Source organism: Beta vulgaris, chromosome 1 (assembly GCF_026745355.1).
Source record: "Beta vulgaris subsp. vulgaris cultivar EL10 chromosome 1, EL10.2, whole genome shotgun sequence".
Lineage (NCBI taxonomy): Eukaryota > Viridiplantae > Streptophyta > Magnoliopsida > Caryophyllales > Amaranthaceae > Beta > Beta vulgaris.
In genome coordinates, this window is record NC_079202.1 from 52,934,117 (window position 1) to 52,950,564 (window position 16,448).

General features: G+C 35.6%; 1 pseudogene; it reads right to left on the reverse strand.

The window, feature by feature from the left end:
* Positions 1–2,594: 2,594 nt before the first annotated feature.
* LOC130591310 (plasmodesmata-located protein 8-like) lies at positions 2,595–6,668 on the reverse strand (annotated as a pseudogene).
* Positions 6,669–16,448: the final 9,780 nt, after the last annotated feature.

Consider the following 16,448-nt stretch of genomic DNA (forward strand, 5'->3'; position numbering starts at 1 on the left):
GTTACCCGTTTGGTAAGAAAGGATGGAGGTTGTTTGATCTTGATACTAAGGAATTCTTTGTTTCCCGAGATGTTAAATTTTTTGAGGATGTGTACCCTTTTCTCTCTCCCGAAGATGTAAACATTGACTCATCTACCTTGGTTCCTTGTTCCGGTCCCATTCATCCGGATTTTGATGATGATTTTCACCCTTCTCTTCCCTCTACAACTATTCCCTCCACAAATTTGCCAAACACTTCCTCTACACCCACCGAAAATTTGTCTACCCAGCCCATCTCCACAAATTTGCCACATACTTCCTCTACACCCACCGAAAATTTGTCTACCCAGCCCATCTCCACAAATTTGCCCAATGATCCCACTCCATCCACCGAAATTTTACATGTCCAGCCCATCTCCACCGATTCACCCCCTCGGCCCACTTCACCTGTGGCCCCTTCTCTCTCCCAGCCCGCTCCACACTCTCCCTCTCCTGGGTCTGCCCGCCCGCTTTCAAGCCCATCCTCTCCACAAAATTCTCCTGGGTCCGTTTCTCCTTTGTCTCCCTCCTCTCCACCTGGGCCCAGTCTTTCCTCTACTGGCCCACTGGATCCGCCCAGCTCATCTTCTCTCGCTGATGTGCGATCCGCGAGCCCTACCCCCTCATCTCCCTTGGACACTCCCTCCTCTTCTTTTTCTTCACCCGATCTTTCGGATACTCCTCCTTTGGGCCGTGGTCTCCGGCCCAAGTTGCCTTCCGTTCTCTTAAAGGATTATGTTACTAATGTTGTTGTTTCGGATTGTCCATCTTCCTCTACTCCTGCTTCGTCGTCTTCCTCAGGTACTCCTTATCCTCTAGCTCACTATATCAATTGTTCAAATTTTTCTGCAAATTATTTGAAGTTTGTTGCAGCTATTGTATCTACCACTGAGCCGAGGTCCTATAAGGAAGCATTGCGAAGTGAGGAATGGAAACAGTCTATGCAGGCCGAAATTCAGGCTTTGGAGGATAATGGCACTTGGTCCTTGGAGGAGTTGCCTCCCGGGAAACGGGCGTTGGGTTGTCAGTGGGTTTATCGCACCAAGTACTTGTCAAATGGTGCTGTTGAGAGGCTTAAGTCTCGCCTGGTTGTTTTAGGAATCATCAGGAGGCCGGTATTGATTACACGGAGACATTTGCTCCTGTTGCCAAAATGACCACAGTTCGTACTTTTCTTGCTATTGCTGCCTCCAAAAATTGGGAACTTCATCAGATGGATGTTCATAACGCTTTTCTTCATGGTGACTTGGATGAGGAAGTTTATATGAAGCTTCCTCCTGGTTTTGCATCCTCTAATCCGAATCTTGTCTGCCGCTCCGCAAATCGCTTTATGGTCTCAAACAAGCCCCTCGCTGTTGGTTTGCAAAATTGGTCACTGCCTTGAAGGATTTTGGTTTTCTCCAGTCATATTCCGACTACTCTCTCTTCACCTATACTCATCACTCTGTTCAGCTCAATGTTCTGGTTTATGTTGACGATCTTATTATCTCTGGTAATGATTCCGCTGCGCTCTCTACTTTCAAGGCATATTTGAGTGATTGTTTTAAAATGAAGGATCTAGGGGTTCTAAAGTACTTTCTTGGTATTGAGGTGGCTCGAAGTTCCGCTGGCATTTTTCTTTGTCAGCGAAAGTATACATTGGATATCATCTCTGAGGCTGGATTACTGGGGTCTAAGCCTTCTGGTACTCCAATTGAGCAAAATCACCACCTTGCGCAGGCTCGTGGTCCTTTGCTCTCAGATGCTGCGGCATATCGCAGGCTCGTCGGTCGTCTGATTTATTTGGCAGTTACTCGTCCTGATCTTGCTTATTCTGTTCATGTGCTTTCTCAGTTCATGCAAGAACCTCGCCAGGAACATTGGGAGGCGGCCTTACGTGTCGTTCGGTATTTGAAAGGTACTCCTGGGCAGGGTATTCTACTTCGCTCTGACAGCGATCTCTCTCTTCAGGGTTGGTGTGATTCTGATTGGGCGGCTTGTCCTCTTACTCGTCGTTCTTTATCGGGCTGGCTTGTCTTCCTGGGTCACTCTCCTATTTCTTGGAAGACAAAGAAGCAACCTACGGTCTCCCGTTCTTCTGCTGAGGCTGAATATCGCTCCATGGCTGCTGTTACTTGTGAGTTGAAGTGGTTGAAGGCCTTGTTATTGAGTTTGGGCGTCAATCATCCCAAGGCTATTCCTCTTTTCTGTGATAGTCAGTCCGCTCTCCATATTGCCAACAATCCTGTTTTTCATGAAAGAACCAAACATATCGAGGTTGATTGTCACTTTGTTCGTGATGCTATTCGGGATGAGCTTATTCTTCCTTCCTATGTTCCAACCTCGACTCAACTTGCGGATATTTTCACTAAGGCTCTTGGTCGTCCTCAGTTTGATCTCTTATTGTCCAAGTTGGGCATTTTCGATCCCTCCCCTGCTCAACTTGAGGGGGGTGTTAGGAAATATTGTGTATAATATTCTGTTATATTTGTTTCCTTATGTATAGGGTTTCTTGTTGATATAGTTTCCTAGCTTCACTGTACTATATATACGTATTTGAGATCAATAGAAAGGCAAGCAATTCAAACCCTAAACACTTCTTTACATATTTAAATATTTTGGTTTTTGAATTTGAGGTGCTCAAAATGGTAAACTTATTGAATAAATAGGATCCCTATATGAATAATTTTCTTCTGCATAATAGGCTAATAGCTAGAAATTGTGCGAAGTACAGGTTTATGATCACAACAAAGGGAATAATCAATTAGGGGAAAGAAAGATAATGGAAGGCGAAAGACAAACATACTCGAAGGAAAAAGGGCACTAACAACTACCAAAATACTGAAGGTGACCAAAAGAAAGTTACGTATCAAAATATGCTTTGATGCTTTTACTTTATACTAAAGTAATGGTTATTGTTCGATAAAAATTTAAAGTAATGGTTTTGACCATTTTTACCTTTCAAATGTTTTTTCACTTCAATAATACTTAGCCTATTCGGCTATTCCTGATCTTTCTAGATAAAATAAGCTTAGATGGTTGCTAGAGATAATCTATTCAAGATGTTCACATTATCAAGTACTAGCTTTTTATATGTACGCTATGCGTGCGGAGTCGTAGGATAAGTGGTAACAACTAATTTGTAGTTTATCAGATTGATGGATTTGTCCTTTTTATTTTAATTTTTACTTTAAAACTAATAAAGTGATAGGTGATTTAGTTTTCTTTTGTAGTTAGGGGTATATTAGTCAAAAAGGGGAAACACCACAATACTCAAGGGTTGCCATATATAATACTACCTCCGTCCCAAAATATAGTTCCTATTTCCCTTTTTTCACGGTAATTTATGCAAGTAGGGATAGTAAAGATTTTTTGTTTATTTAAATAAATGTTGTATGGGAAAAGATGATTTTAGGAGAGAGAATGGAGTATAATTGGTGAAAGAGCATTAATTGTAATATTTTGGTTGAAAAAACAAAATTCAAGAAGCAAATAAATGATGGGACACGGTTTTTCTAGACAAATTTCGGAAAAATGTGAAACTAATTAATATGGAAATGGGAACTATATTTTGGGACACCAAATATGGAAATGGGAACTATATTTTGGGACGGAGGGAGTAGAAATTAGCAATATACTACCTCCGTACTTTTTTAGTTGCACCATTTGGTTTTGTGGCACTATTCATCAACCAACTTAGTTAAGCTATCTCACATTATTATATAAGAAAAAATATAGTCAAGTGGGGTCGTGTTAGATTCGTCTCAATGCGAGGATTCCAAATATCAAATTTTTATAATTTTTACTTACACTCAATAAGAGATATTAACGTTCAAAGAATTGTCTCGGCAAATGTGAAAAAACAAATGGTGCAACTAAAAAAATACAGAGGTAGTATCAATTAGCATGAAACACAATGAGCTTTATATAGCAATTGAAAAATGTATTTATTTTGTCCACTTATATTTCCTTTTGAGAAGGATAAACTGTTAACCCGTAATATTTGGCTTGTGAATTTTAATTTGCCTAATTTAAATTAAAAATAATTTACTTAGTTAATGCATGTTTAATATATATACTGCATATATATGTTTCTTTAACATTTCTGTTAGCATCATTTAGTTTCAGTTATTGTACGTAAGTAAAGAATGAATACATATGTGAGTACTACTATACACCCAATGAATCATACTTTAGGACTAGGGATGGCAATCCAGTCTGAATCCGACCCTAGTCCGCTCTGATCCGAAGTAAAAAATCCGAGTCGACTTCGACAAAAAAATAATCCGGCTCGACTCCGTTTAAAAAATCCGACTCCGAGTCGGAGGAGGGTCGGAGTCGGATCTCATAAAATAATCCGACATCCGAACCCGACACCGACTTTGAGTCAATCAATCCTTTTTTCTTATTTATGTAATTTATTATTTATGTATAATTTGACTTCGACTTTCAGCCAATTGTATTATATAGGATTTTCCCATAGAAAAAATGCTTGTTAAAAATAATAGTAATATTTAAATTATTTGTACTATATAAGATTTCCATATGATAATTAGAATAAATTGTAATGATTAAATTATTGTATCGTAGAAGACTATTTTATTATAAAAAAATTGGAAGAAAAATAAGTCGGATCGGGTTCGGAGTCGGATGTTCGAATTTTAAGTAGGATGTCCGGATTTTAAGTCGGGTCGGATCTCGGAGTCGGATGTTCGGATTTTAAGTCGGGGCGAATTCAGATTTTCAGAGTCGGATGTCGGGGTCGGACTCAGATTTAAAATCCGACTTTCTGTAAGGTCGGAGTCGGATTATGCATAATTCGGTCCAAGTCCGACCCGTTGCATTCCTATTTAGGACAAATTAAGTCAAAATTGGATCGTATTGTGACAACTAGTTAATAGAATGAAATAGATGTGTCTACAAAATTATAGAATGAACGAAGTGTGTCTACAAAGTACAAACCTTATTACTGATGTATGTGATTTTGCATGGTTTGGGGTAATCCTGCCATATCTGTGACAACTAGTCAATAGAACAAAAGAAGTATGTCTTACCATTTACAAACCTTATTAGTTATTACTCATAAAGAAGGTATTGGATCAGACCGTCCGACCATAATATTTGGTCGGGCGACTTTCAGTTGGTTTCAATTTTTTTTCAGTTGGTTTCGAATTTTTTTCAGTTGGTTTCAATTTTTGTTCAGTTGGTTTCAATTTTTTTCAGTTGGTTTCAATTTTTATTCAGTTGGTTTCAAATTTTTTTCAGTTGGATGTCTTTTAAGTTCAGTTACTTATCTTATTGTTTCATTTACGTGTTTTATTTATTCTAGCTGAAAACAAAACTTAAGTAAATGAAATAAAATAAGTTCTAAATGAAAGCAACTTACTTCTAAATGAAAGTAACTTACTTCTAAATGAAAGCACCTTTCGTATCTCAAAACCAGCAAAAAGAACGAGCCTCCAAGATATCAGAAATGGCGGAGGAAGACCTACTTCTTCTTCTCGTTCCATGTCTCAAACTCCTTCTAAATCAGTCGCCGCCGGTGTTTTCCAGATCAACACCGCTGTCTCGGCCTTCCGTCGCCTTGTCGACACCCTTGGCACCTCCAAAGACACTGCCTCTCACCGCCAAAAAATGTTTGTTTTCATCTTCGGTGCCATTGATGATCGATGATGAGGAACAAGAAAGGTTACGTGATCAAAGCGAGAGGGAAGAATTCGAGGACGTATTATGGTCATGGAGCGGGACGCTGCTGCTCGAACCACATGTATTGTGTCAGACGGTCTGACACAATACTTTCACTTTCTCATATGTGATATGTGTGCGATGCAACCCACAAATAACATGCAAATAATTAGTTGGAAACCTTTTTTATTCCTTTGTAAAAGTTATTTACAACAATTCAAGAAAACAATAATTACCATTGTTACGTTCACATTTATCGAACCATTGTAAAAAAATGCAACTAAGGAGTACGAATTATGAAGAATGAGTAGAGAAGTCGTAGTACCCAACTTCCCAATACTCAGCATAACACTTACCCAAAAAATATGAGCTGCAGCAGCTTGACCACAAAGTGTCTTTAACTCCTTAACAACCTCACTCAAACAACTAGAACAATCACTAGAGCTCAAGTCTCCTAAGCATTGTCCAAACCCTTGAATAGACCCTGAACTTGAAACCCTAAACCTGTCAGAGTCCCCTTGTATGGCGCCTAACACATCATCTCTCCTACAAAAAAACTCAACGTCGTTGCTTGTGCTCCGGCTACACCTCTTGTACATGACCGTTGAATCAGGTTTTCCTAGCAAATTGTACCGTTCGTATCTAACATAACAACACTTAAGTTGTAGGGTAGCCCCATAGGAGTAAGGACAAATGAGGTCTATTTGGGTGACTGCACTTTTAATGCAACTTGTGCAATCAGCAGGATTTAAGTCTCCCCTACATTGGTAAAGGCTGAATATCGAGGTGTCGGAAGGAGTGTTAGGGGAGGAGTTTCCTAGGGTGAAGGTGTTGTAAAGGCCGGTTTGCGTGGAGGAGCTCATGACGGAGGTGAGGAAGAAGTTGATGGTGGATTCAAAAGGGGATGAGGGTTGGAATTTGTCTTGGGAACCATCCGCATAGATGAAGACGTAGGAGTTGGCATAAGAGAAGAAAGAAAGTAGGATTCAAAAAACTTATATTCGTTTTTTGATGGTGGGTGTTGTGCCAGAATATTTTTTACACTTATTAATGCACATAGTTATAAATGATAAATTGTTGTTTGATTATTTATTGTTATTTCACTGAAAAGTAGATAGGATAGGAGTTAGTAGTTAGTAAAAATAGTATTATTTTACTTTATAGAGAGAGGATGTGGGCCATGGTGTGAGTTGGTAGGTAATAAGAGTGATATTATTTTATTTGGAGGAGAGATGATGGGCCAATAGTTAAAAGATAAAAATGATTAAAATAATAGTGGGTCATATCGAAAATAGAAGTGTAAAGTGGATTTTAGGATAGATAAAACAGGAAATTGTAAAGAGTATTCTAAGACGAATGGACTATCATTTTACGAAAGTTCATATTAATGATCAAGAGAGCAATAATCAATTTCAAATCACTTTTGTCAACCGATTTGAATCAAAAAATAAAATTGGACCAAAATCCGGGTTATATTTCATTTTCAATATGAAGATTAACCTTAGTAATTATGACTCCAATTGCATATTCTTTCTTAGGCCTATTAAATATGAGTTTCAGGTTGTTGGTTACTGGTTTCCTCTTGGATTTGTTTTGTGAGAGCACCGGAGGTATATGTACCGTACTCATTCTTTTCCTATTTTTTCTTTGTTTTTGTTAAATAATAGACAATATCAATGAGTTAAAGTGAAAAAACGGTTGAAGTTTAGAAATTTTGTTATTTGTTTTAGCTAAAGTTGATACTTTTGGATTGCTACAATGAAAATGATTAAACTCAAGCCTAATGACATTCCAACTAAAGTTCATAATAGAGATGATAGATAAGAAGAAGAGGGGTGGAAGCTATTAACTGATTAGAATAGTTGTGTATTGGGAAGTGAGAAATTATTTTTAGTACTCCATGCACTAAGAAGGATTGTCGGCTAAAGACAAAGACTCTATTCTTTTGGTTCTGAAATTATATGATGATGACCAATTAGATAGAAACATAATATTTGATTTCAGAAATGATAATGCAATCTAATCCATATGAAAGAAAAATATAGAGGATGGTGGATATGGATTGACCTATCATCAAAGGTAACATTTATAGTCTTTCTTTCAAGAATGTAAATAAGTGGATGTGTTTTAGTGATTTTAATGGTATGACAAAACATAAATTATCTAATAGCGAATCTTTTAGTTACAGTTCTAACATGTGAGAAGAGAAATACCAAAAAAATTATGTGCACAAATTCTCATCAATGTTATGAAATGTTTAAATGGGAATGCTAAGTCAAGTTGGAGAAACTGTATATTGGATATTTGTCTTCATTTCATTGAAGAAATCTGTAATATACAAATTCAAGATGATGTATAATATGGTTGGATGAATGTTACTAGTAACATAGATGATAATGTGTTGAAATTATTAATGCATATGGAAACAAATTAGTGATTCACTCACCTTATGCTACCGTGGGGCTGTTGGAATGCGTTTAATACTATGGCCAATTTAGGTATGAATACCGTAGATGAATTTCGAGAAGCACAAAAAGATATGTTCAGGTGAAAAGGCAAAATAAAAATGAACAAATAGCAGAGCAACGAAGGAAAGATGAGTATTTTAAGAAATGAACTAAATTTCAAAACTTCAATAGTTTTACTTTAACTCGTTGATACTATTTACTATTTAGCAGAAACAACAGAAAAAAATATGGATCGAATGAGTATTGTGCGTACACTAGCTTTGTGATCTCACAAAACAAATCCAAGAGGAAACCAATGACCAACCACCAGGTCTTGAGTTTTTAATGGTCTAAGGGTGAATCTGTAAATATGGTCTTGATTAGGAGTGTTAATCTTCCAATCCGAAATGAAAAATAGATCGGTGTTTGGTCCTATTTGGGTGACTGGACTTTTAATGCAACTTGTGAAATCAGCAGGATTTAAGTCTCCCTTACATTGGTAAATGCCGAAAATCGAGGTGTCGGAAGGGGTGTTCGGGGTGGAGTTTCATATGGTGAATGTGTTGGAAAAGCCGGTTTGCGATGAGGAGCTAACGACGGAGGTGAGGAAAGAGTTGATGGCGGATTCAAAAGGGGAGGAGGGTTGGAATTTGTCTTGGAAACAACCAGCATAGATGAAGATGTATGAGTTGGCATAAGAGAAGAAAAAAAGTAGGATTCAAAAAACTTATATTCGTTTTTTTACTGACATGATAGCCCCTTGAAAATGAACAAAGGATTTATGTAAGAGGATTAGAATTCCCTGACGTCTTAGTTCAAATGTTATGATCTTACCATTAAGCTGGATCTCTTATATGCTGGAACCATATTTAATTCCAACTACTAAGAAAATCTATTTTCTTAACCCCATGAAAAAAATAAACATCACTCGAGCCCAAATTTGTAATGACATGTTGATTACAAAAAAAAAACAGACTTTTACTGATCACTCGAGCCCAAATTTGTAATAACATGTTGATTATGGTTTTTGAATGATCACTTAGTAAAAGTTAGGATTTTTGGCTAAACTTGTATAAATCAACTCATTATGTTTTATGAATATAAGAGAGTCATTTTTTGTGATTGCACTTTGTATAGGGTCCATATAAATTTTTTCTATTTCAGGTTTAGTTGGCTATAACTTAACGTATATTGTTTGCATATCCAATAATTATATCATGACAATCATCGAGTTCAACGCTACGTGTTTAATCACAAGTTCTATCATAATAAATTTTGTAAATTCAAAAATATTATTTTCTCCGTCCCAAAATACTCTCTACACTTATCGATGCACGTAGTTATAAATAATAAGTTGTTGTTTGGTTATTAATTGTTATTTTAGTCAGATATATCCCAAAATAGAAGTGTTAAGTGTATTCTAGAATAGATAAAATAGGAAAGTGTAAAGAATATTTCAGGATGGAGGGACTATCATTTTAAGAAAGTTTCTAATAATGATCAAGAGAGTAATAATTAATTTAATATCACTCTTGTCAACCGGTTTGTACCAAAAAATCAAAACTTAGACCGAAAACCGGTTTATTTTTCATTTTGGATCGAAAGATTAACACTACTAATTAGGGTCCCAATTGCAGATTTTCTCTTAGGCCTTTAAAATATGACTTTGGGGTTGTTGGTACTTGGTAACTAGTTTCCTATTTGAATTTGTTTTTGTTAAATAATAAAGAGTATCAATGAGTTAAAGTGAAAAACTATTGAAGTTTAGAAATTTAGTTAAATTTGATATTCGGTTTGTTACAATGAAAATGATTGAATTTAAGAGTAATGACCTTCCAAGTAAAGTTCATAATAGAGATGGTAGGGTAGGAAGAAGAAGACTGAAAGCTATTAACAGGTTAGATTAGTTGTGTCTTGGGATGTGAGAATTTTTTTTAATATTCCGTGCACTATGTACAAGTGTGGAGAATAATTGTGTTAACCTGTTGTAGGTTAACCTGGCATTCAATATTTATAATGTTTACAATACAGACCAGTGACTAGTAAAGTACCATTTGACCCTTTACAATATAATATTATATCTTTACATATAATATTATCCAATACACCCCTTCAATCTTTACAAGGTGAAACTACGGATAGATTGATACAATGTTTAGTAAACAAGTCAGTAGATAGGCCCTTAGTAAAAATGTCTGCAACCTGAGACCGAGGTCTGAGTAGGAACATGTCGAACAATAAGTCCTCCCTTGACAACCATTTCTCGAACAAAATGATAATCCACGTCAATATGTATGCTACGATCATGATGAACTGGGTTAGCAGTGAGATAAGTAGCAAAGACATTATCACAATAGACAATCACAGGACGACGGAGAAAATGGTTAATGTCAGCAAGAATTGCTTGAGCCAAATAGTTTCTGCACTGTAGGCAACACCCTGTATTCAGCTTCAGTGGAGATTTGGAGACAGATAGGTTGCTTTTTCGAACCCAGGAAATTAAATTCTTCCCAAGAAAAAAGCATACCAGTAGTAGAACGCCGTGTGTCAGGACATCCTGCCCAATCTGCATTAGAATAGGCAATAACAACAGTAGGAGAACTGCTGCTATATAAATAAAACCCATAATCCAAAGTGCCCTGCAGATATCTGAAAATTCTTTTCACAGCATGAAGGTGAGTAGTACGAGGAGCATGCATAAACTGAGACACCATATTAACAACATAAGCAATATCAGGACGAGTCATAGTTAAGTACTGCAATGCACCAACCATACTACGATAATCTGTGGATCAGCAAGAAGTTCTCCATCAAGGAGACAATGTTACTCTAGAGACAACAGGGTGTAACTGGTTTAACAGTATGAAGATGGAATTTACGAAGTAAATCAGAAACATACTTATGTTGAGACAAAAATAAACCAGAGGAGTACGCACAACCTGCACACCTAAGAAAGAATGAAGATCCCCTAAATCCTTCATAGCAAATTGAGAAGAAAGAACAATATGAATTTGGCAACAAGAAGGACTACTACCAGTAAGGACAATGTCATCAACATATAATAGAGAGAATAATGAGATGACCACGATATTTAGAGTGAACATAGAAGTGTCACAACTGCTGCACTTGAAACCAATAGATAATAGAACATTGCTAAACCTAGAGAACCAAGCTCGAGGAGCTTGTTTCAAACCATAAATGGACTTACGAAGACGACAAATATGAGTAGGTTTAGATGGATGAATAAAACCTGGAGGTTGACGCATATAAACCTCTTCATTAAGAAAACCTGAAGAAACGATTTTAACATCTAACTGACAAATAGACCATTTAAGAGAAACAACAATAATAAGAACCAAGCGAACAGTAGTAGGTTTAACAGCACGACTAAAGGTTTCAAAGTAATCAATACCTGCCTGCTGGTGATTGCCAAAAACAACAAGTCTGGCTTTGTACCGCTCCACAGAACCATTAGAATGATATTTAATTTTATAAACCCACTTGCAACCAAGTAAATTCTTGTCATAGTTGCGAGGTACCAACTCCCATGTGTCATTTTTAATTAATGCATTATATTCCATCAAGCATAGCTTGGCGCCAACGGGAATCTTTAGAAGCTTGTTTGAAATTAGTCGGTTCAGACTCGACAATATCAAATTTTAAGTTCATTAAGTGCAAAATTGAAAAATGGATGGTATATCATGATAAGTTGTTTTTTTTTAAAAATATTCTAAGGAATTGGGGATAAAAATAACAATGTCAATGGAATTCGGGTAAGAGAATTTATTACCTTAATAAAAGTGCTAGAGATTAAAAAGCTTGTATATGTCTCTGTGATTGCGTATAATTATAAGACTTTATTATGTTTCAATTTGAAATATTAGATATTGAAATTGTAGTAGATTGATGGTTAATCTTTCATATTTCATTCCAAAAAGGTCATGTGTTCGATTCTTAATATCTACACATTACACAAAATGATATCATACACATATTTACTATAAGCTTGAGAAGAGTGTCACGTGACACATAATACATTGGAGAGTGTCATGTGGAATAATTCTTTTGATGGGAACGCCTTTTAATATATAGATATATTATTTGCTATTGAGTAAGGTACCATTTGGAGAAATAATTTACCACTTGATACCAATAAAAAGTGAGGACAATAATATCAAGATTCAATTTATGTTTGTTATTGTGTTTTAAATTGATTATGTAATTACATCATATACATATAAGGATAATCTCTATTATATATTGGAAGAGGGGATGACTTAGTGTCTACCCTCTTTTGCAATTATACCCTTAACAAAAACCTTTACAATATCTCTAATTTATTGTTTTTTAAAAATAAGAAAGAGATATTGGGCAGAATTTTTTGTACACGTCATTACACAAATGAACTTTGTATTTGTTTTCACAAGCATCACGTGTAAACTTGTTTATTATACAGAGTAACCATTTGGGTACAAGAGTACGGTCAAATAAATGGGCTCTTAATGGACAGGGGTCCATGGTATGATATACATGGTTTTATTAGATAAGATCTTTACAGGGTCAACAATAGTGAACTAGTATTTTTGTAAAATTAAAAGGAAATGGTAAAAAAGGTAACACAAGGTCTAACATTTACTCGAACTCACTTATGACTAATTTCTCCATCTCTTTGCTTTGTTCGTTTATCAACTCGTCATTATCGACGTACAACCCATTTTGATCGAACCCTTTATTTGACCATAATAAGGTTACTCTATAATGACTGAATCCACTTATTACAGGCATAAACCCGACCCATTTAATTATTAGGCTTAATAACATACATATAAGACTAGTAGTAATAATACGAATACCCTTGTCCAACATTTGCAGTCCATATGCAACAAATCAACAATAAATCCTAAACTACAATGGAGTATATACAACATCCTGCCCAAACCCTGAACTTTAGAAACCTCTCACATCCATCACTCTGTCACTTATACCCATACGGAGTTTGAGGCTCGAATAGTTCTTCAAAGATCGTTATTTCAAGTTTTTCTTTCTAATTCTGTTGAGATTTAACATATTTCTTGCGATTTTTAAGATCTACTTCATGTGATTATTCATATTCATGTGATTGATTGGTTTTATGCGGTTGTTATTGTGTGCATCATGAATGTATTTCGGGTTAATTTACATATGTTCTTCATCAAATCAAATTTTCAAGTTTTGTGATTGGATATCTAGAATGATTGACATGTTATCCCTGGACCTCGAGCGACCACCCTTTTTTCCCTGGCTCAAGGTTGGGCTTGATTCAACATATGGCAATAATTTCGTACCTAATAAGATGGTTTTAGTGCCGAGGGTAGAAATAGAAACTTTGTTCTGGTGGCCTGGAGGATATACAAATTAGAAAGTGGTCATATTTTGTGCCATTTTTGTCATAATATTAAGTTCATGTCAATAACTATATGGATCAAAGTCCAAATCATTGGAGAAAATTTCTCCCTACCATATACTCCCTCCGTCTTTTTTTATTTGCTACAAGCACTTTTTCACAAAGACCAAGGAGGGAGTGGGGATCATTGACATAAATGGAATTAACAAAAAAGCAAATAGGTAAATTGTGGGACCTATGTATTATATATGGAAACATTTACAAAATCAAGAAGGGAGTGATGGCAAATTAGTAAATAAAGTGTGGGACCTATGTACTATATATGGAAATATTTGCAAATGTAGCAAATAAATTGAAACACCCCTAAATGGTAACATGTAGCAAATAAAAAAAGACGGAGGGAGTACGCTATAAAATGAGAAGTATTAGTTGGCGGATCAAATTATGTTAAAAGCCTTGTTTGTTGTGTGCATATATGAGTTGTTTCACACTGAAGAAAGAAGAGAAAAAAACACTACATTATAAGCTATATGAGTTACTCCTATTATTGCGGTATTGTCAATTGCTTTTATATGAAACCTCCTTTGGACCATGTCATTTTCAACTAAAAAGATAATTTGAAAATTTCACTTTAACTAGTACAATTAAGAACAATTTATTGAAAAAGACCTATTAAAATAACTATTTTGTAGGATCTAATTTTTTTTTGTTGTAAAAAGACCTAATTTAGTAGTTTCCTTTGTTAGTACTTAAGACCATCTCAAAGTTTCCAACCAAAAACTCAATTTTTTGGCATTCGCTTTTCTTCCCCTCCCTTTATCATTAGATATATGAACCAACCCTTTTCTTTCTATCCTAATCCCTTAAAATGGGAAGCGGGAGGAAAGGGTTTGGTAAGGTTAAGGGATTAGGAAAGAAAAAAATAGGTTGATCCCATTTAATGAGAAAGGGAAAGGAAGAAAAAATGCTAGAAAATCGACTATTTGGCCGGATATGTTGAGACGATCTTAAGTAACAAAGAGAAGTATTATAATAGGTCTTTTCCAACAAAAAAAGTTTTTGTTAAGTCTTTCTCAACAAATTAGCTATTTTAATAGGTTTTTCCTAGCAAAAAGTTCTAACATGAACATATGTTTTATTAAGTAGAAATAAGTTTTAACTTTTAATCAGTAAAACATACAATTTTAATAAGTTAAATCCAATTTGAATAAAAATAAAAATTACTTTAGCAATTTCATGCGTACATAAAAATACAAGGCCTTGAGTAAAAAATCGTACTGTAGCATACTGAAAAACAACAACCTGACTTGCATGGACCCGATTTACGTTAATATTAGTGTGCACCACGCCAAAAGCACGTATCATTTTTGAACAATCCAATATATCATTTAGAATCTCACTATATCATGCATAAACTCACTATGTCATTCAGAAAAACACTATATCATGCAAAAGCTACATCAAATTTTAGAAATCCACTATATCATGCATAAACTCACTTTTCCATTCATAATTAACATACTATATCATGCAAAAACTACATCATCTCTAAACAATTCACTATATTATTCAGAAACGTACTATATCATGAATAAACTAACTATATCATGTATAAACTAATATCATTTATGAACAATGCACTACATCAATCAGAAACTCATCACTACATCATTCATACACTCACTATATCATGCAAAACTACATATTCCTATATGTTAAAACATGTGTCACAATATATTACACAACCTACATTTTCCTGTATGTTAAAACATTAGAATTAAATCTTCCACTATATTGCATATAATTTCACTACATGTTTTCCGTTAATAAAATCCAATATTATATATAAGCTCATTATATCTTTATAAAACTCACTATACAAAGTTAATATCAATTAACAATCCGGTGCACACTAAAATTAGTGTACACCGGGTTTATTAAAGTTTTTTTTTACGAAAAACAATCCACCAAAGCAAAAACCTTCCAAAACCGGGTAAGAGAAGGCTTGATGGTTTATAGTCTAACCCCGAAACCAAGGCCGACCATGACCCTTGAAAGCATAATAATAGGCGATATCAACTATTGACTCGTTCCAAAAGCAGTATTAAATGGTTAGTGTAATTTTGCAGCAAAATTATATTTTTCATTGTTATTCCATACTTACAACCAATGGTGTTAATAAATTGACATGGACTCATGTCTTACCATTACCATCATTTATGATCGCTTACCAAACAAACTCGAAATATTTTGAGGCATCCAGAAAAGAGCTTCAACGGTGGAAAGCCAGAGGTGAAGAAACCTTCAAGTGGCAACTGGGGGGGCATGCCAGTGGAAATGATCCTCTCGGATGGAGCGTGATCTGGTAGCCAGATCGCACCCGCCACGGCACGTCGGCACCGACAGCAGAAGAAGTAATAATTGCTACTTGCTAGGAGATAATCTACCCTCAAAGCGGGGCCGGGGGATGAAGATTGAAGGGACTGAAAATGAGCAACAAAAATATGATTCTAATGATAATCGTGGATGTTGCGGAAAAATCAAAGATACATGACTACGGCAGATTGCGACTTTCTTCGAAGTACAAAACAAGTTATGGTAAAAGTCTTTCTAGTGCAGCTAGTAGTCTAGCATACTGTTTTTGACTAGTACTTATTGAGTAAATCAATACTTATTGTCGCGAATTTCTAGGGGGGGGAGTAACTAAAATTCAATCTGATTGTGCGCGGGGTACTAGTATTGACTAGACTGGTGTGGTGACTAGGAAGTAAGAATATAGCGGAGAGTGAGTAGCTCATAAGTAATCCGAACTCAACTCGATCACAACACTCAATTGGCTTGAGTTGGGTCGACTCGAATTTGGCCAGACTAAAAAATAAACGAGCATGAAGTTGCACAAATTTGATAAGGTCGTGAACAGCTCGATAATTTTTGTT